Source organism: Tiliqua scincoides, chromosome 7, assembly GCF_035046505.1.
Source record: "Tiliqua scincoides isolate rTilSci1 chromosome 7, rTilSci1.hap2, whole genome shotgun sequence".
NCBI classification, from domain to species: domain Eukaryota; kingdom Metazoa; phylum Chordata; class Lepidosauria; order Squamata; family Scincidae; genus Tiliqua; species Tiliqua scincoides.
In genome coordinates this window covers 15,833,822-15,853,244 of record NC_089827.1, presented here as the reverse complement: position 1 = coordinate 15,853,244, position 19,423 = coordinate 15,833,822, and the positions used below count along the sequence as shown (strand labels likewise).

At 44.9% G+C, this 19,423-nt stretch overlaps 1 protein-coding gene and 1 pseudogene across 3 annotated transcripts in view; one reads left to right on the top strand and one right to left on the bottom strand.

The window, feature by feature from the left end:
* IMMP2L (inner mitochondrial membrane peptidase subunit 2) overlaps positions 1–19,423 on the bottom strand; it is a 539,096-nt gene that overhangs the window by 46,886 nt on the left and 472,787 nt on the right. The gene's annotated exons all lie outside the window — the stretch shown is intronic.
* Positions 3,071–3,185, top strand: LOC136658077 (5S ribosomal RNA; annotated as a pseudogene).

Genomic DNA, 19,423 nt, shown 5'->3' with positions numbered 1-19,423 from the left:
GAGGATGTTCAAGAATGAGATGGTTTAAGGTACAAGGAGCTGGAGATGGGAGGGGGATGTGTTCAAAATTGCACCTCTCTTCTTCTTGCATGAACAGGAGACAGTGCTTGCACTAGAAAGAGTTCGATTCCCATCCAGTTCTGCATCCTGCGACTTCTAAACAAGCACAATCACAAAAAATTGCCTGTCCAATTTTCACAGGTTACTCTGGCTTTCCTGCAACAAAGTTATCTCTGTAGGGAAAAAAAAAAATTTTCAGTGTGACTCTCACAGGCCAAAGTTCTCCATTCTCTTATAAATTTGTCCAGCCCAGAATAAAGTGTCCTGTCTCCAAATCTATCAGATGACTAATCCTTATGTGGGAAAGTAATCTCTCTCAGACGTCCTCATTCAATGGGGCACTTTCACAGCAATTCATATGAATGTCAGCGGCAAAATAACAGGCCTGGTCCTTAACAATTGGCACATAATATAACCAATACAGCTTCCATGACAGGTTATCTACCAAATTCAGACTGGAAACCAATTTTAATTTATCAAAATTCCCTGAAGGGTGAAAATTCCATTTGCTGAGCACCTCTAGTTATCGTTTTGTATATGATATGGTGCTCGGGATGTGGTAGCTTGAAGACAAGCAATCACATTTAGCCGAAGAACAAAAAAGGAAACCAATGTGTGGATCCAATGAGGAAAGAGCCTGTTATTGCTTATGATTGTTAAAACTTGAGTTAACTTGTAGTCAGGCTGCTATAGGGCAAGAGACAAAATATTCCGGTTCATTCTCTGAACAGCAAAGCAAGCATATAGCAACTCTTATATTTCAAGCATCCTCAAAGGAAGTCCACCATGCTGAAGAAGCCAGATTTGGGGTAAAAGAAGATCAATTTAATCTGAACATTCATTCATTCATTCATTCATTCATTCATTCATTCAATATCCTGCTTTTCCTACAACAAAGCAAATGCCCAAAGTGGCTTACAAATACCACAGCAAAATGTACAATATGTATAGTTTGGCTTTTTTTCATTATGGGGGATCCATTTTTAATTATGGAAGCCCCCCCCCCCAATACAGGAATCCGTGGATACATGAATCCCAGTCACTTCCAGTTTGACGTGCAAACCAGAAGTGGGTTTGTGAGGCCTCAAAACTGCAGATGCAAGATCTGCGGACAGTAGGGACACACTGTAAAACAATAAAGTCGTAATCAAACAACAACACCTGACAGTCTGCAGTAGGCAGAAAATCTGCTGGCCCCTTGCCAATTTGGTTAGCAGCAAAAAATTCCTACCTGGTCCCTGATGAGTAGCCAGCTAATTTCAGACTGAATATTGGGACAGGTGGGGTGGGTAGAAAACACAAGTTCTAATTGGCTTTGGAGCTTGTGGGCCAGTAGCGCAACACTAATGTTTGCCCTGGATCTGCCCCCTCACAAGGCAGCTGCTGGCTACTGATGAGATGATTTGATGGCCGGGCTGCTGGGACCCGTGCTGTGCTTTAAGTAGTATTACAGTGCAAGCAAATAAGATTTTTTTTAAAAATAAAAAGACCTGGCATGTCTGTCTTTTGCATTGGAGTTGTTGCCAAAAACAAAATCCTGGAATAGACTAGTTTTTTCTCATTTTGTTTTCATGCATGTTTTCTGCAACACAGAGTTTGACCCTGAGACAGAGTGCTAAGAAGGAAAAAAATTGAGAAGGTATAGTTTATTTCTGCTGTATTACATCCCTTCTATCTATTTTTTTGAAGAACAGAGATAGAGGCCCATGGATACTGTTTAAGGGGGAAAAAATGCTTCCACTGAGAAGGGAAGGGGAAGTTTGCCATGGCTCATTTGCATACTTTAACTTATATAGTCTGAATTAAACACATAGCTAGGTGGCAAGAAACCTAGTCAGGGTGTTCTTAAAAAATGGCTAAGTGAGAATCTAGACAGAAGAAGATAGAGAAGAGACAGGGTGAGTTCAGATTTGAAGCATGGCGCAGAGGGAGAGAAGATTCTAGTGGGGGAAGAAGATTCATCAAGGTCCAAAGACTCCATCTGAATGCATTATAAGTTAGCAGGAAATCACAGCATATTTTGATGGGGCTTGTTATTTTCTGTTTCTTTCTAATAACTACTATCAGTGGTGTCACCAGCATGAGTACCACCAAGAGTGGGTGTCATTCCCTTGTGCCGTGCAACACCCCCGTACTTACCCAGAGTGACATGCAGCGCCTGAAAGTGCTCTGGTGATGATGCAATGATGTCATCGCATCATCACGTGCACTGCTGAACTGCTTCTGGGGATGCCATTTCCAGCTGTTTGGAAACTGGGGGAGGACTAATCTGCTGCCAAATGTGGCACAGGCCTCTGCTTGGCAGGGTTCAGTTGTTGCACCATTACCCCTTCAGGGTGGGTCACCCAGGGTAGACTGCCCCCCCACCTCCTGCTTGCTATTCTCCTGGCTACTGTTATCAGTATTAGCAACATAGGAAGGAAAGTCACTATTTGTGGGTGAAAATCAAAGGGATTTTATTTTCGTTTTATTATTCCATCTCTTTCATTATCACACCAATCCTGCGACACAGGTCACCACCTAATGCCATCACCTATAAATTTCAGGTGGGAAGGCATGGGTGGCACCCAGGTAAAAGGATTGTTATAAACCAGATTTTTAAAAATTTTGGGGGGAGCAGTACTCATTTAAAAGTTGGTTGGTTATTTAAACATGCTTAAACCCATAATCTAGGAGCTTCCAAACTTACTAGGTCACAGCACCCCTGCAGCCTCTTCTTCCCAGCTCAGCCAGATGTGGCCACCATCTTTGATCTCATGAAATTTCATAAGATCCAAGATGGCTGTGCCCAAATTTTGTGACATCTTTTGAGATCCAAGATGACGGTGCCCAAATCTCATGAGCTCCAAGATGGCAGCGCCAAGGAGAACAGTTAGGGGGAGCCACCAGCAACATCCCCTAAGGTGTCACGATAACGACTTTGGGAACCCCTGCCGTAATCACTAAGCAAAACTGGCATAAACCAGTCTGTAGTTCAGAATTAACTGCCTGAGAAGTATCTTATAAGTTAAACTGGAGCCTACCCTGCACATGCCTGATCTTGTCTGATCTCAGAAGCTAAGCAGGGTCAGGCCTGGTTAGTACTTGGATGGGAGACTGCCTAGGAATACCAGGTGCTGTAGGCTTAGACCATAGTTTTTCGAGACTGAAGGTTGCCAACCATTTTTTTAGCAATTTGCAAAAGAATTAAAATGAATTGTAACCTCACCCCAACAAAGTAAATTATTTTTACATTGTCAGATTTGAATGCTGACATACACGGTGACTGATTTGTACACCGAGTATGTCAGCATTCAAATCATACGCAGGTAGCAAAGCATTGTGACATTAGGGTCAGTTATTTTCTTACAGCAGCCCTGATATGCTTTTAACATATCAGGGCTCAATTAACATAACATAACAATTAACAATTTAACATAACAGGGCTCAATTCTGTCCCCCATGCTATTTAACATCTACATGAAACCGCTGGGAGAGGTCATCCGGGGGTTTGGAGTGGGGTGCCATCAATATGCTGATGACACCCAGCTCTATCTCTCCTTTCCTCCAGACTCCAGGGTGGCGGTTGAGGACCTGGAGCGCTGTCTGGAGGCAGTGAGGATCTGGATGGGGGCTAACAAGCTGAAATTAAATCCGGATAAGACAGAGGCTCTCCTGGTTAGGAAATCCTCGATGCAGGTGCTGGACTATCGGCTTGCGCTGAATGGGGTTGCACTCCCTCTGAAGGAGCAGGTCCGCAGCTTGGGGGTCCACCTGGACTCGCAGCTGCTCCTGGATTCCCAGGTGGCGGCTGTGGCAAGGGGGGCCTTCGCTCAGCTTCGGCTGGTGCGCCAGCTGCGGCCGTACTTGGATCGTGCAGACCTGGCCACGGTGATCCATGCCTCGGTGACATCGAGATTAGATTACTGTAACGCACTCTATGTGGGGCTGCCCTTGAAGACGGTTCGGAAACTGCAACTAGTGCAGAATGCGGCGGCCCGTGTGGTTACTGGAGGTAGGCGGTTCGACCCTGTCAGTCCATTTCTCCAGCAGCTGCACTGGCTGCCCATTCGTTTCCGGGCCCAATTCAAGATGCTGGTATTGACCTTTAAAGCCCTATACTGCTCTGGACCAGGGTATCTTAGAGATCGCCTGCTCCCGTACAATCCGGCTCGCCCTCTCAGGTCATCAGAGAAGGCCTTTTTACAAGTGCCGCCGCCTAGGGAGGTACGTGGGGCGGCTGCAAGAAATAGGGCCTTCTCAGTAGTGGCACCAACGCTATGGAACTCCCTTCCCCTTGACTTAAGAATGGCTCCCTCTCTTGAGACCTTTCGGCAAGGCCTGAAGACCCTTCTGTTTAAACAGGCCTTCTGAGTTCTTGGCCTTTTAACATCTTTTTAACATCTTTTAATATTTTTTTTACAGGCCTGATTCTTTTATGACTTGCTGCTGCTCTATGCTCTTTTTACCTATTTTTACTCTGACTGCTGTTTTTAGTATGTGTTAATATGTTTTTATTTGTTTTTAAATTGTTTTTAATATGTTGTAAGCCGCCTTGAGTCCCTTCGGGGAGAAAGGCGGGGTAGAAATAAAGTTATTATTATTATTATTATTATTAACATGAAACACAGACAGGTGGGGAAGAAAGATTACTGAACAAGAGCTTGTTTTTATTCTAGCGTACAGGACAGTTAGAGAAGCAACAGATGCCTAGAGATGAAAATGTGATAAGCTATTTGCAAAGCTGGAAGTTAAGCTAACCTTTCTTCAAAAGGAAACATCAGATGGACTGTTTGCTTAGCTGTCATTGCCTTGTTCAGGGTTTAAAGAACAGATCACGTACATGGTTTGTTTTGAAAATAACTAATTACTTTTAATTAAAAAAAACAGGGACTCGTTGCGACAGTGTGGAATAAAGTGGAACGGTTAAAACCAAAGCTGGAAAGGAGATCAAAGTCTACATCAAACAAAAGGGACCACATCATTACTGATGCATTAATACTATCACAGACCTGCCCAAACTGCCCAGGTGATGCTATGAAAGGAAAGAGCACATACACCGCACCATGTGGTCTGCAGCACCAAAACCTCCTATTATCTGAAATGCATGAGTCAAGCCATATATTACAAAAAAGGGCAGCTGCCTTCCCTTTCTTAGCAGGCTGAAGATGACAAGCTAATTGGACCTCAGAGAAAATTCCTTCATAACAACAGATCCAATCAGTCAGAGCCAAGCACACCCAAATCAATACACTGAATCTTCCCAAGGATACAAACTCTTTGGGTGACATTCCGTGCAACCCAGCATCCTGTCTCTGTGATAAAGCCTGGCGCCCTGACAAACCACAAGAAATTGGAATAGCAAAAAATTATCCCTGTGATCATCACTAGGTGACTACAAAAGATGTACAAAGTGCTGATCCCCATGTCTCAATTGATAATTATTGGCTTAGAACTTGGGGTAGTGGCTAAAATTGATACAAATGATTTCAGAGGTTGAGTGGCGTGAGGTGTGGTCAGAGCTGTCGCTCTGCCCAAATAAGCTAAGTGGGATCAGCTTGGGTTGTGACTTGGTTGGGAGACTGGAAGTCACTGGCCAAAGTTGCTCATGAGAGGATGGAGCTGACAAGCCACTGTGAGAGGGCAGTGCGGTCAGCTGGCAAGAATGGTTACAACTTGAGAATCTGCCTGTGCTTGATTTACAGCTGCTGCCTGTGGAAGCTTGGAAGGAATGGCAGCTATGTAGCGAGGAAAGGATGGCCACACTGCGAAGGTAAACATCTGGAGAAATGAAGGATACTATGAGTTTCCACACTGAACACAGTTGTGAGTTATAAGCAGGGCGTCACTAGGGTTTGTGTCACCCCCATGATGGACCTCCTCCCATGCAGTGGGCAAGCCAACGCCCCAGGTGGCGGGTGTGGTGATGTACCATTTCCTCACCCCTGCTGGTTTTTTGGTTATAACTTTGGATAGAATAGGAATAATTCAGCACAGTTTGTTTCATTGCATTCTGCATAAAATTACACATTGAGTGATATATAACTTGATGGTATTATTCGAAAATACCACAATTTAAAAATTTTTTGGCCAGTAGTGCTGTCACACCTCCCCAGTGTGGCCTGCACCCCCCCCTTCACCTCCCTAGCGATGCCACTGGCTGTGAGTAAACCAATTTGAAAGCGCAGTTGAAAGGCAAAGTGTCAATGATGTATGTAGGTCTACAAAATAAATAAAACCAGTCGCCTGTGTTTCTCAAATGGCACCCCGATGTGAGTGGTTGAGCTCCTTCATTTTATGCACTGCAGCGGTGATCAGCTTAGTCTCACAACCCTTGTGTGTGGGTACAAGATGCCAATGAACAGGAAAGAAACCAGCAATTGCAATTCTGCGCAAAACAGCCAGGGAAATGAAAGAAGAAGACTTCTACATTTTTATTGTTCAGACACTAATAGTAGAGAATGAGCAAACATTATTAAACACAGCCCGACGTAGCCGTCTCTTGAGCGGCGACTCTATGAAATTGAAAATACGGATCTAATATTTTAGTAAGTGGATGTCGGAGACAGCTCTGTTCTGTTGAAGGTTTTTTTTTCCCCTTTCAGCAGCTGCTTTTGTTGCTTTTAGTAGAATTCCATGCTAAGTAGAATTCAAAGATGTGACGCCCTCATTGGACTTGCAGTACAGTATGCAATTATAAATAACATCGCCACAAATTGTTGAACAATTAATGAGATTCACTGTAGGGCCATTTCATCACCGAACACTTTTCTCCTGTCAACTGAGACTCAATGCATTTAACTCTAAATGACACCACCTGCTCCCACCTCCAAGTGAAATGAAAAAAGCTGCTATGGGGCATGTTGGGAATTAACTCACAGGCTTCTTTTTTTCATCAAGCATCCCACCATAACACCGAAATGCCAACAAAATACCCACAGAGTAAAAAGTACCACCTCTCCCGCCTCTGTTCACTTTTCATTGCTGTCAAGTGCTGTGTTTAATACAAGGCTCTGTTCTTTAATAATCATAATAATTTTTAAAAGCACCTTCATTTTGTTTTCCACTGGCTGCCGTGTGATACGGGTTGCCAGCTACATGTCACCGAGTCAAAACATAGCAGCCAAAGTCGCCTCCCGAACAAGACCTCGGAGCAGCTATTGGAAACTGAACTGCTCTCTTGTCTCCATTTCATTTACAGGCCAGGATGTGAGGAGCTGTGATTTGTGGAAACACAAAGAAGGTGTCAGAGACTTCCCAGGTGAGGGACAGCAACATCCTTGGAGGAGTTCATTAATATGGGTGCAGGCAGGCAAGAAGAAATGACAATGCTGCCTTACTACTGGCTAAGTACTACTGGCTTACTACTAACCTGTCAAGCCTGAGATTGGTGTGGCAGGCTTGAGCTACCCAATTCTGGAAGCTACAGCAGGGGTGACAAACTAATTTCGTGTAGCAAGCTAAGTAGCATTCATGGCGCCGGGTGAGGGCTGGAAGTGACATCATTAAGCAGATGGTGGTCAGAAATAAGCACTTAGTTCTCACATAGTAACTCATTAGCTGCAAATGTCAGAAGAGAAAATGCGCAAATCTTGTTCATAATTTCATGATATGAGATAGCCCAATTATCACGCTGGGAGAGCCCAATTATAATGGGGGCCAGATAAATTGCTTCTAGGGGCCACGAGCCTTATGTTTGACAATGCTGAGCTAAAGGGAGTGAGGGGTGCAGACCTGACCATCTTTGAAGCCAGTTCCCTGGTCCCTGCACCCAGCACCCCTTCCCCATGAACGGCCTGCTGAGTAAGAAAAGCAAAATAGCACCACTCTACTTTCTTCATCCCTTTAGAACAGAAAAACGAGGGAAGAGGGAGAGATTTGAAAAGAGGAAGCAGTTGTGGATGTGATTTTCATTGGAAAAAAAGAGAGAAAGGTGAGGGGGTAGAGGGGTACCATTTGGTGCTAAACTTCAGACAGCAGATGTTATGGGCAAGCAGTCACTGGAGGCATGACCTAGCTCCCAGGATGTCAAACATAAGGCCCGTAGATCAAATACGGTCCAAGGAAGCTCTTTATCTGGCCCACATAATAATTGGGTTCTCCCAGTGCCGTCCTTTCAGTAGCGCCACTTCTGTTGAAGCTCTGGGAGGGCAAGACGAAGAAGGCCTCAGAAGGCAAGGAATGCTATGGAGGAAGGGGTTGAAAGAGTGAGATGTCATAACTTGAATGTCCCAGCGTGATAAACAGGCTCTCCCTTATCTTGAAAATATGATCAAGGTTTGCATACTTTCGGTCATCTGAAGCTAATGAGTTCCTATGTGAAAACCAAGTGCTTATTTCTGGCCATCATCTGCTTAATGATGTCACTTCCCACCCAATGAAGGGAAGTGGCCTAGGTTGTTTGACTTATGATAGTTTATGACAAAGGAATACGTTAGAATATGCTCACATACAGCAGTCAGCTTAGAAGAGGAAAAGAAATTCTTTTGAGAGCCTGGTCCCAGTGACTTCACTTTCTCCTTTACTGGCAAGGGGAGAAATCACTGAAATGATCTCATGTGCCAACACTGGATTGTGAGGTCATTTTAAAATGTATTTCCACAAAACCATTTGCATTGTCAAAGATCTTCATCCCTATGACCACCCCACCCCCCCACCGCAAACCCAGACACATTCTGTAGATATGCTTAAATGCTTCTTAGGTGTTCCAGTTCAGCAGAGCAAGATTTTGTCTTCCTGTTTTCCCCAGGCGCTTACTCATGTACCCAGCGTGATGTGCCACAACAATCAAAGCTCTGTGTGTAGGGAACACAGACCTTTGGAAACATTTGCAACTCTTGTGAAACAAGTGGTCTCCAGAAGAACACATTCCCGCAGAGCAGCTTTGAGATTCATATCATTTGATGGCATGGAATTAATCTGTGCAATGGGATGGTGGAAGAAGGAGACAGAAAATAAAAACAATCTTCGGCACAAGCAATTTTCATGAGATGGAGGAAAGAACACCAAATCATTTTTTTTTTTCCATCCCAGAACTCAGCAGCATGGCAATCTAAGTCTTTTGAGGGAAAATAAGATTTGGGCCATAAAATTGGGCCATTATGGTATATTTCAGAACCACCTGGGTTTGTGCTAGCAAGATGAGGAATGTGTGTGGACCACCAAGTTCTGACACCTACACAGAGTCATCAATGATGCTGCTGTCGGGGAGGTGACTAGAGTTTTACTTACTTACTTAGGGCACAATCCTAACCAACTTTTCAGCACTGGCATTGTTGTGCCAGTGGGGCGGGGGCAGTCATGGAGGCCTCCTCAAGGTAAGGCAATGTTTGTTCCCTTACCTCGGAGTTGCATTGCTCTTACCTTGGTGCTGGAAAATTGGTTAGGATTGCGCCCTTACTTACTTAGGGCACAATCCTAACCAGGTCTACTCAGAAGTAAGTCCTATTTTGTTCAGTGGGTTCCTCTCAGGAAAGTGTGGTTAGGACTGCTGCCTTACTTACTATATTTTTATCCCGACCCAAGGTGGCTTACAACATATATTAAATACAAAAAAAAAAAAAAAACATAAATCACAATTAACACAAAAATGAAAACATGAAAACCACCACAATTAAAAACATGTTTAAAAAACAGCAGTCGGACATTATTCAATAAAAAGAGCATCAGGATCAATTTAATAAAACCCCAAGCCTATAAAAACCAGATATTAAAAGATGTTAAAAAAAAAAAAAAGTTAAAACGGCCGATGTTAAAAAGTTTTAGAGGTCAAAGGAATACTAAAGGAGAATGGAGAGACTTCAGAGGGGCCAAATTGTTAAGTAATTACTTTTCCTTCTTCTCCAGCTCCAAGGAGACCCCTCCCCTGTGTCCTCACAACAACCCTGTGAGATAGGTTAGGCTGAGGAAGAGTGACTGTTCCCCCAGTGAAGTTTCACAGCTCTGGTGGTTTGAACCCTTGTCTCCCCAGCAGCACTAGTGCCAGCTTACTGAAGACCCTGAATTAAAGCTTGTTCCTAGACCCCGCTCAAGATTACTAGTGGTGGGAGATGATGGTGAATGGCAACTTCTCCCATTCTCTGCATCAGCAAACTGGAAGGTTATCTTCTGCAGTGGTATCTTCTCCCCCTCCCACCCACCATAAGCTAGAACCAAACTAAAAGATATGATTATTGTACAATTGGGCATGTACATGTGTGTGTGTTTAAATGAAAATTGCAGTCATGGGTGATGCCACTCTAGACTGGGACAACAACTGGGAGGGAAGGAGGCTTTAATATCCCCCCCCCCCCCGCTGTGGACCTGATTAGGATTAGTGGCTACTATTTACATGCATAAAGGCAAACACAAGGGCCCCAATCACCCAACAGATGTATTGTCTACTTTTGCCCCAAGAATAAATATTCAAGTTATTTAGTGAAGAGGTGCAGGACAGGTTTTGAACAGATGACTTGAAGAATTCCTCTCCCAGAGCCAGGTGACTGAGACTTTATTTTTGCACTGAACAAGTTTCATTTCTACGGAATGGACAAAAATTCAAGCTATCGGGTGTATCAGGTATATCAGGAAGTAGCTTGGAAAATTACTCCAGGAATAAGCAAAGTGTAATTTGAATCAGAAGGACATACAACATCAAATTGTGTGCCAACAGTGGGAAGTGCTGACCTGTAGCTGCAGCTGTGTACAGATCTCTTCCCTCCAAAGTGAGGCAAATTGTTCAACCAACAAAACTTCTATTTGTTCGCAACAGAGCAGCAATTTTCAACATTTTTCTTCTCATGGCACTCTACAGTCTTCTCTATGGTCTTCACCTCTTGTGATGTCACTTCTGGCTTCCAAGAGACCCTTCCAGGTTCTGTGGCTTTGTTCCTAGGGCAATCGTCTACAGTAGTCGTTCTCAAACTGGTGCGTCACAACTCACCAGTTTGCGTAAAGGTTCCCTCACCCCTTTAAGGGAAGAGGCAGTGATGCAATCCCCAGGATCGTGTCGCTAAGGGGCAGCGAAGGGGGATGCTTTCCATTTACTTGTAAGTATGTAGGGCTGCAGAAGGCTGCAGGTGGTGCGTGGAGCGTCGTGCAGGCCTCTGCAGGTCTCCTCGAGGCTTAGAATGTTCAAATGAAGTGATTGCAAAGCACTTCCTGTTTGCAGGAGGTGCTTTGCAATCTCTCCATTTGAAGATTCCAAGCCTTGCGGAGCCTTGCTGAGGGCTGCGCAGGGCTCCCCACACCTCCTGCAGCCAGCTGCAGCCCTACAAACTTACAAATAACTGGAAAGCACCCCCTCGCCTCTCCTTAGCAACACGATCCTGGGATCGCATCATTGCCCTAAATCCAACTCTGCGAAGACTTACTGAGGGAGTAAAGCTCCCTCAAAGTTTGACAACCACTTCTCTATAGTAATAAATTATCTGTCCCTGTTCCACCGCCGGCAGACAGTTGCCCTAGAAACAGAGTCGCAGAACCTGGAAAAGTGTATCAGCGATTTTCAGCCGCTGTGCTCCAAACGCCCACAGCACACCAATGTGCCATGGCACACCGGTTGGCAGAAAATTGATGTGCTGGGAAGAGAAAAGAGAGCCCAAGGTCCACATTTTCCAAGAGCAACAGCTCATTAATTTACACCTTTCACAAAATGCACACTCTAATAATTCTAAAATAATATTTTACCAAAACCTAATGCGACTGATTAGCAGCTACTGTAATGCTTGCAGACTATTAAGACCATCATAGTCATACTGTACTTTTATGTCTTCATTACAAATAGTCACACTGTCTGGCAGAGTAATATTTCAGCAAAGGTTCTAATTAGTAAAAAAATATGCTACAGGAAAAAAATAGTTTGGTATATTAAGACTGTCATAGAGATATTGAATGAATTGGCTAATCATAGTAACAGGCACAGAGGAATGATGAGAAAACGCTTCATTCAGAGGTAAGCTTTCAAGTCATATTGATTTCCATCGGAAACTTTAATATACACTTACATCACTTCCTCTGAAACAAAAGGACCTTAAGAGTGCTTACGTTTGGCTGGAACACGCCATAAATTAGGGGTGTCAAACATAAGGCCCATAGATTGGATCTGGCCCATCTTGTTGGCATCCTTCAGTCTCGGAAGACTATGGTGTCACGCTCTGAATGGTGGTTCTGGAACAGAGTGTCCTCTCTAGTGCGTGAAGCCTGGGTAAAGTAAATATGGAGGATAGGCTGATACCCATGCAGCAAATCCCCCCTCTTCACATCGCTGAAATGGTCCAATGGAAAGGCAGAGGCCAATACGGTTGGTTCCAGCGGCGTCGCAGGAGTTGCCAGAACGTGACTGTGTTCAGCCACAAACTGCCTCAGGGACTCCGGCTCCGGATTTTGCCCCGAGGTTGACTCCTGAAGCCTTTTCCATAACTGGATGTAGCCACAAGGCAGTGGAGGTTTGGGATCAGAGTTTTCCTTCTCTCAGATGAGCTGCCTTCCCAGGCTGACGAGTCCCACCTACCCGGTGGCTGTTCAGTCGCCTCTTACGACAAGTACAGCCAAACTGAGGGCCTATTCTTATCCCCAGCCCCCAGGGGATATCTGGCCCATAGAAGGGCTTTATATGGCCCATGTGATCATTGGGTGCTGCAAGCACCTCCCTTTCAGCAGCGCTGTTTCTGCTGAGGCTCAGGGGGAGAGAAATGGAAGGAGGATAATGCTACAAGTGAAGGGACAGACCCAGAGGAGTGAAAGGGGGAAACACTGCTGAGACTCTGGAAGAACCCAAGGTTCACAAGGCACTTCGGCTGAAGAACCACTTTGCAGACCACCTCTCAACTGCTGAGCTGTGAAGCGATGCCTTGGCCGAAGTGGCATGGTTGAAAGTGCAGCCCACATGATTATTGGGCTCTCCCATATCTTGAAAATACAGATCTCTTAGGTTACTTGTACCTAATGAGTTCCTACGTGAGTACAAAGTGCTTATTTCTGGCCAACATCTGCTTAATGACATCATTTCCTGCTTAATGACATCACTTTCGGCCTTCAGCAGGTAGCATCGATGCTACTCGGCCCACTAAATGAAATGAGTTTGATACGCCTAGCCTAAGAATTTACCAAAGATAACTTGTAGGACAATGTTCTTTAACCTTGGGATTGCAACCCCAGTGGGATCACAAAGACTTGTTGTGGGGTTGCGGCAAAATGGCCGGCAATCATGACAGGTCATACAACTGAGGTGGTATGGTGCAGTATGGGGCAGGGAGTTGCATACGGACCACCATGAAAGTATTTGCACACTGCTTGCATACATAGGATTGTCACTGAGTCTTGCTCCACTGTTAGACTTTGGCCGCAATCTTAACCAATTTTCTAGCACTGACATAAGGGCAATGCAACTCTGAGGTAAGGGAACAAACATTGCCTTACCTTGAGGAGGCCTCCATGAGTGCCCCCCAACTGCAGGATGCAGCACATGCCCCACTGGCTAACTGCTGCATGGCATCCTATGTTACTCTGCAGTAACCTGTCCAGCTATTGATGTAACAGTCAAGGGGATTGTTGAGGTCTGAACCCAGGAAATCACTCAGGTCCTGTGCACAGGAGGGAATGTAACAAACGCTGTGGTGAACAGACAGTTTGTAGCAAGTAACAGGGAGCAGCTGTTCCTGATTGCTGACTCTGTGCAGCTGATTGTGGGTGTGCCTTGTGCATATAACAAGGCCGAAGACAAACACTCCTCGGTGAGTGAGGGGGTGAGTGAGGGTGAGCGTGAGCGTGAGCGTGAAGGGTGGTGAGTGTTAAGGAATAGGAATCAGGATGCCGTATATGTGTGTTGCTGTATGATTGACCAGTGTTGCTGTAAATATCCTTGTATATAATATATCTTGGTGATGGAACCTAACTCTCGTGTCAAGTGCCTCTTTGCCTTCTGAGAGTTTGCCTTGGACATCAGCCTCGAGTTTCTGTTGTGCTGCCGTTTGATTTTGCTCTGCTGGAGACTCCTACACTCCACCCCAAACCTCCCCGCAACAGGGATGTATTACATTGACAAGCAAAAATGGTTGTGCTAAGTTCAAAAAGAGTCTTCCCCACTGTGGCTTGTGGGGGCTGAGTGTGGGTGGGGGTCAGAAGTGGGTGAATTGGGTCTCAGGAGGGGGTGGGATCGTCGGTCCCCAGCCTCACAGTTTGTTTGTTTATTGGGATTGTGGCACAGAAAAGGTAGAAGACCACTGTTATAGGACATTTGGGATGATAGACTTAATCAGGGTTGGGTGCCAAAAAAAAGAGAGTAAGTTTTATTACTAAACTGTGTTTGCACAGTCTCTTGAGGGAAAGAAAATGTGCTGGTAGTACTTCTCTCTTAATGGCAGCTGCCAACCCATTGTACCACTGGCATATCAGCCATAGATCAACTACAGCCATAACCCACGCACAAAAATTGCAGAAAAGCTAGAAAATGAAAATGGAAGAGACAGCATTAAACCTGAGGAAATGGGCAAACCCTTGGCAATGGCCCATCATTTTCAAAATTGTGATCTTTAATCCTGTGGCTAAGGTCCTTATGTCATGCCAAAGATGAAGAGCCTCTTCAGGACAAAAATCTAAATGTGTTCACATTTGTTTGCTACACAAGCACTCTCACAGCACATATCCTATGCAATATATTACCCAGCAGTCTAGAATTATTGCTTCGCAGCAATTGAAAGACAGCTATTTCAAAGGAAAACATGATCTATGCCATCCAATGGATGAATGATGAGAGCAGCCCAAAAATATGAGCGCTGGGAGGACAAGAAAAACACAGAGACTTGCAGAACAGATCTAAGGACATCACAATGTATTTGCAAGCTCTCTGCTGTTCCTCTCCAGTTGCTAATTTGCCTTCTCTTGCCCCATTCACATCACAAAAGGAATGTATCTTTTTTTTTTTCCTTACAGCAGTTTTAAGTTTACATTCTGTGAAATGCAACACTGTCAAATAACTCACTTCCTGTAAACTTGGAAAATATTTGAGCTTACACAACAAAATAAGAGTGGATAGAGGGATTTTTCCCCCTCTCACACAACATCAGAACCAAGAGATAGTCATTAAAATTGAGCATCAGGAGAGTTAGAACAGACAATAGAAAATGCTTCTTTATCCAGCAGGTAATTAGTCTGGGGAACTCCTTGACACAGGATGCAATGATGGCCTAGATGCCTTTAAATGGATTAGATTTCTGGGGGAAAAAAGTCCAGTATAGATTACAAGCCATGATGGGTATGTGCAGTGTCCTGGTTTTAGAAGTAGGTTATGTTCTTATGGTTAAATTGTAAGCAGTGTGCAATCTAACACAATGAACATTGCCTTTCAAAAGAAACAATGGGAGCGTCTCGCTGTACAACAGGCAGATCACCTATCTGAAATGCCACTTCCTCATTGGGGGTCTCTTGCAGAAGCCCCCATTCATTTCCAAGGAACTGGAACAGGAGATGCTGCCTATAGATTCTGACCTTGCCTTTGCCCTTGGAGTCTTCAATGTATGATAGAATTGGTGTGAAACAACAGAGGAAGATTGGAAAGAATGTCATGCTGATATTAAGAAATAAGGCAATTAATCATCCCTGGGATTAAATGTTCAGCAGTCACTTGCCATACATAATTTTATCAGCTGCATTGCAACTACAGCACCTTCTAAATTTCACACTTCAGGGCTAAAAGTAAAGCTGCTCTGTGGCTCTGAGTTCAGTGGAGCTGTTTCTCTATCCTATGCACAAAAGTATTCAAGGTAATTTATTCAGATAATTAGAGAAATAACTGAAAATGAGATGGGGTGGATTCCTAGCTCGGAGGAAAGGCAGGTGGAAATTGGGCTACAAAAGGATTGACTTGGGGGGTGCTGATACTCCTTTTCCCAATTGCTATGATTATTCCTTGCCACAAAGTCTACACTAGGAAGAATATGGAGAAATCTAAGCAGGACTGGGCCAGTGGAACAGCAGCGGAACAGATTTCTGCTGTCAAAAATGGTTTTCAGCAGCACATGTAATGCACTACTGGTGGCCATTTTGCACGCACTGCCGCAACTGACAGCAGCACGGGAGGCCAGCCACAGGACCAGGAAAGGTGAATCCAATGGAGGCAGAATGGGGTGGGGAGAGGGGAGGAATGAGAGAGTTCCTGGGTGGGTTAGGCGCAGGGAGAGAAGTGGACTGGGAAGGGAACATGTGCATTCATGTGCACCATATCCTAGCTTCTTCCCTCTCCCTTTCCACCACCATTACATGCCTTGGAGTTGCATCTCCTTAAAAGCAGGCATATATTCGAGGAGTCCTCCGATGGCAATGGAGGCTTTCACCAGGGTAAGTGAACCAAAGCTCAAAGTATTCCAAGTTGACCTGTCCAACTGTCCCCTTGCAGATCCAGCATGCACTCCATTGGTGTAGCTGCATTGACAGGCAGGGGTGTGTGTGGGAGAAGACACACTTAAAATAAATGTAAACATTTATATTATTATGGTAGAATCTAAAAAACATACAATGCCCAACTATTTCATAGACAGCCCAATCCTACGCTTCCTGACACTGCTTGTCACAGGGTGGGGCAAGTGCCTTTCCCTTTAAGATGGATTAAGTTGGGTGTTTGCTGCCCAGGTGTAGTGCATCAGTAATTCAGAGAATAAAACCTGGGCGTGGGTGCCTGAAAACAAACACATAGCAGGAGGAAGGGAGCTGAGGGTTAACATCTTTTATACTGAAAATGCTGAGAGACCTGCATGATGGTAATTTTAGCCTCCTTTTAGTTTCTTGTTTTTAGCTACTGTAATGCATGTAACTATATCTTTTGGAGCAATTGAAACTCCCTTAGAATAAAAATCTTTCACATGAAAAATTGGGTGCAATTATTGACCAAGGAATTGCATGTTAATAGGACCTGGGGCTTGGAGTAAGCTAAATAAAAAAAAATTGCTCTTGGGGTTTTGGGGAGGATGGTGTAAGATTGGAGGAGGGTTAAATCCTGGTTGGCTTGGGAATCTCCCCTGGTCCTTCCCTACCCCAAGGGTGATGTTTGTGACACTGCTGACTACAGAAGCAGTGCATAAATGGTCACTGCTGTATCCTGTGGGGCTAAGGAAACTGCTGGCGGTCTCCTTGGGTAACGAGGACATTCGTCCCCTTAGCTCAAGTAAAGCCCCAGCCCCTGCAATGGGCTTACGCAAGTCTGCACCATCTAAATTGCTGGCGCAGAGGTGAGAAGCCCTGTATTGGGCTTCCGGGCCCAACATGGAGTCTAGGATCCAGCAGGGGAGGCCTCTGATAGTTCCAACCCCCTCGGGCTGGTCCTCCCCATTCTGCCCTCCCCCTGCCCAGGAATGCCTCCCCCCACACCCTCCTGCCACCTTCCCCATGTCCCCCATGATGCCCAGCACTTACTTGGTCCTGGGCGGCGGCCAGGCCTTCCTCTGCAGCACTGGCAGGGGGGCACAGGCCTCTCCAAAGGTGCAGCTTACTTAAAGGCTGCTGCAAGTGTGCTTTACGGCATGTTGGAGAGACCCAACGCTGGTGGTATATACGTGCCACTGGCGCAGAGCCCCAAAGGATTGGGCCCTAAGTCCCACTGAGTTCAAGAAGACTTACTCCCAGGTGTGCAGCCTGGATTTGTTACAGTGAATTCTATGCATGTTTACTCAGAAGTAAATCCCACTCTTCAATGGGATTTACTCCTAGGAATGTCAACATTGGATTGCAATGTAAGGCTACAATCCTATCCACACTTTCTTGGGAGTATGCCAGAAGTATGCCCATAATGGACTTACTTCTGAGTAGACATGTCTAGAATTGGGCTCTCAGTTAGCCTGGTGCTTAGGACTAAACATGAATTTCTGGGTTGGTGGTTTTAAAAAGTGCATTTTTTTTGTATGTTGCCTTCACCGTTCTTGCAAATCATAATCAAGAAACCAAAAGTGTCCATTTTTTATCACCTTCTTTACGGACACCATAGCATCAGAAGCAAAAGGACGTAATTAAAAAAATTCTCTATTCTTACTTGGTTTTCTGAAGAAGAGGCGTTGTGACCTTAACTAATAATGATAAGAAGACCACAAAGGTATCTTGACAAGTTCCATGTGCCATAATTCAGCTTCCATATTCTCAGTGAGTCAGGAAGCTAGTGAAGACATACCTCTCCACACTATGCTCTTCCTTATGACACATCAGAACACATCTCTGGAGCCATCATTTTCAAATATTTAACCCAGGGGTGGGATGCGTTTTCAGAAAGACATGGCAATTTCCAGGCTGCAGTTAGTAAAAAGCAAGAATTAAACTCCTTAGCGTGAGCTCTCTTGAGCCACAGTTTAATTTTCTTAGTCAAGTCGAGCCAAAGAGTATCATTTTATGATGCAAGTTCTGCATTTAAAATGTCATACCTGTAGAGAGCGAAAAGTACTCAAGGCATTAAGAAAATCACAAGCCAGCGTGTCAAATGGGCTCGTTGGAAATATGTGCAGCCATTTGGTTATGTGTCACTTTTGTATTAACTTCACAAACTTGTAGAATATTTCTCCACATGGAATTAAAAGGAACTGGTGTCTCGTGCTAAATCATAGCATGAGACAGTCCATGACAATCCCTAGCATTCTGCAGTCCATGACTGTCAAGCCACCTTTTACACTAGAAAGTGCTGGAATGATTCTGAATCTCTTCCCTTTCTAAACATGCTACATTTTGCCATAAATTAAGTGCAAGTCAAATAGCCCAATCCTAACTAACTCCCCGTGTGGCAATACAGTGGCACCAACACGGCTACTGCAGCATCCCGCAGAGGAGTTTTAGGACACAATCCTAACTGGCAGTTATGCCGGCATAGGATGCCCTGGAGGGTTGCAAACGTGCCATAAAGCACGTTTTGCGCCTCCGTGGGAGGGAGCCGCGTCAGCGCATGCAGATGCACCAACGCATGGAGGCTGCAAGATGCCTCAGCCGTGGCTTCCTTGCCACTGCTTGCGTCGGCGTGCCTGCGGGACATGCGGGGAGGTGGGGGCAGGGCTGGGACCTGGCGGTTATGCCGGATCCCAACCCCCATCCCCGGGGTAAATGGAACGGCTTCTAGCCGCTCTGCTCTCCTCGGACTTGTGCTACCTTACTTTACAGGCAGCAGAAAACGAATCCTTGCCTGCTTCCATGTTTCATTCCTTCAGGTATTTGAAGAGTACTATCATAGCCCCCCTCAACCTTCTCTTCTCCAAGCTAAACATACCAAGTTCCTTCAACCTTTCCTAACAGGACATGCCTTCCAGACCCCAACTATCTTCATTGCTTATCTCTGTACCTGGTCCAGTTCTTCTTAAGGTTTGGCACCCAGAACTGGAGACAGTGCCCTTCTAGATGAAGCCTGGCCACTACAGAGTAAAGTGAAATTACGGCGTCTCCC